This window comes from Berghia stephanieae, chromosome 8, assembly GCF_034508935.2.
Source record: "Berghia stephanieae isolate SIO BIC M18660-M18661 chromosome 8, UCSD_Bste_1.3, whole genome shotgun sequence".
Lineage (NCBI taxonomy): Eukaryota > Metazoa > Mollusca > Gastropoda > Nudibranchia > Aeolidiidae > Berghia > Berghia stephanieae.
The window spans coordinates 41,418,446-41,420,847 of NC_088367.1; positions in this window are offsets into that span (position 1 = coordinate 41,418,446).

Consider the following 2,402-nt stretch of genomic DNA (forward strand, 5'->3'; position numbering starts at 1 on the left):
GAAAAGAAAATATTTTCGTCCTTTATCTTATATATATTAATATTGTTTTTCTCCTCATAATATGCGCGTCAGATTTGCTTCTAATGAGCTTATTGCTACCGATGGTTGATCTGGCCTACGTGCGCGATTAATTTGCCATGAGTGTCATTCTCCCTCCATCCAAACCCCCCCCCCCCCCTTTTTTTTTTTTTTAACCAAAAAAAAAAAAAACACATTTCCTTTCCCCCCCCCCCCCCCCCCCCCCCCCCCCGTCACGCGTATTCGTATTAGTAATTTTTTCACGCAAGTGTTTTCAGGAAAATTAAATTAAAAAAAAAAACATTAGGCAAGCAATTAAACGTCTAGTGTGTTCGAATTTTTTTTCTTCTTCAGAATTCTAAACACAAGAGTGGGCGTGCTCCACCGAAATAGTTTCTCTCCAAAAGATTCTCATTAAAAGATATTTCTTTAAGATATTTTATTTATCGTATTCCTTTTTATTTTGGCCGAAATAATGTTATAGATTTGAAGGATTGACTTGACCTGCACGTATTAATTTTTACATGTGGGATCCACCATAATAAAGTAATAAATTTGAACTTTTGTGCGCCTATGGGCTACTGGTGATGAGCACCATAATTTGGCCAGTTGTATTTCACCCACTAATGTAGATTGGAATTTAGAATGATCAAGTTTGTTTTTTTTTTACTTTTTTCTTTTTGTTTTATGGGTTTTTTTTTTTGTTTTTGTTTTTTCTCAATTTAATTTGATATGGAATAATAAGGAACAGGATTTTAACAATACCGAATATGCCATAAAAATGTGTTAGTGATTAATAATTTGTGTTCCCTCTATTTATTGCTGGCGATGTGTTCTCATTTTGTTGTAATGCTCTTTTTTCAATTTCCATTTATTTGCTTTTTAAACGTCTTTTCAAATTTGATATTAATCAATAGATGGTGTCAATTTTATTGTGTTTGTTTTTTTTTTCTTTTTTCTTGTTCTTTTTTTTCTATTTTTATGTTTTTTTAACGTAGTTGTATTTGGTAAAAAATACATGAGTTTATTTGAGAGACTGAATAGTTGTTGGAAATAGTAATTTATTTATGGATTGAGAGAAAAAAAACAATATGATGCCTGAAAGAAAATGGATGGAGATATGCAAGTCTTTTAGTGTGTGTTGAGAATGGTGCATTGGAAAGATGCAGATTCCATTTATTTGTATCCAGATTTTTAAATGTCATTGGTGTTTTATATTAAAATAATACAAAAATATTTTCATGTTTTGAGCGTTGATTTCTTAAATATGTTATGTTATCTTTTGTCACCCTATCGCCCATATGGAAAACAAGAGCTATCTCTTATACAAATAAACTTAAAATAACTGGTTCCAATATAAAACCTGCTCTTCTGCATGGATTTGAAACTTGGAAAGTCACAAACACCTCCTGACTCACAAAATCAAGAGCTTCATTTAAAAAATGCCTCCGCAGAATTTTGAAAATCAGCAGATAATGACAAGATCACATTATGGAAAAGATCAAACCTAGAACCCATCGGCATCCATCGTACTCAGGTGTAAAATGAGTACCTGGCCGTTAACAACGTTGTCTTTGTCGAAAAATTGTACTATCGTCTAAGAAACGTCATGTCTCGTCCTATATATGGCCAGGCACTCCTTATAAACTGGCCCCGCGGTTTTTTGCACAGCTTGCGGCCGCAAAATTAGGGAAAATTTTCTGATTTGCTTTGCAACCGCAAAATCTGCACGTTTTTCAAATTTTGAAAATTTTGTTTAAAAATTATTTTTTGCGAAATTTGCAATTTTTCATGGGGTGCCAGGACCGAAGGATGTCCCAGAAGATGAAATTCGACGTTACACCAAAGTACTAGGACCAGCTGCTCTTAGGAACAGTCCAACTCAAACACTAAACTTACAGTTTTTTGGGGGGATTCTTGCCAGGAAACTAACTGTGCCTTTCCTCACAGCGTTGTGCACGCCGTGATATGTTTTCAACCATCGATTTATTTATGACCTCTGTCCACTGAACAGTCAGTGATTGGGCATCTGGAGTAGCTGGATCTGTTATATCTGGAGGAGAAAAAAAACTGCGATAGACCAGCGTCCTATCCAAAAGGTAGTAATGGTAAGCAATTGCTGTTACATGTTTAATTCTGTAGAAACCGAGATAAAATCCGGACTCATACTCATCATAGGCCTTATAGAGCTGAAGAATTACTTTAAGATGACTGGTGGGGATGACTGGAATGAGATTACTTGGTTTTGTCCTGGCCCTTAGCTGAGAGAGAAACATTCAAATGTATAGTTATTGTTATGGGAGATGACATTTTTTCCCGTGTATAAATCGTCACTCTGTTATGCATTATTATATATGTTGTTATGAATTTATAATGGAAGCATT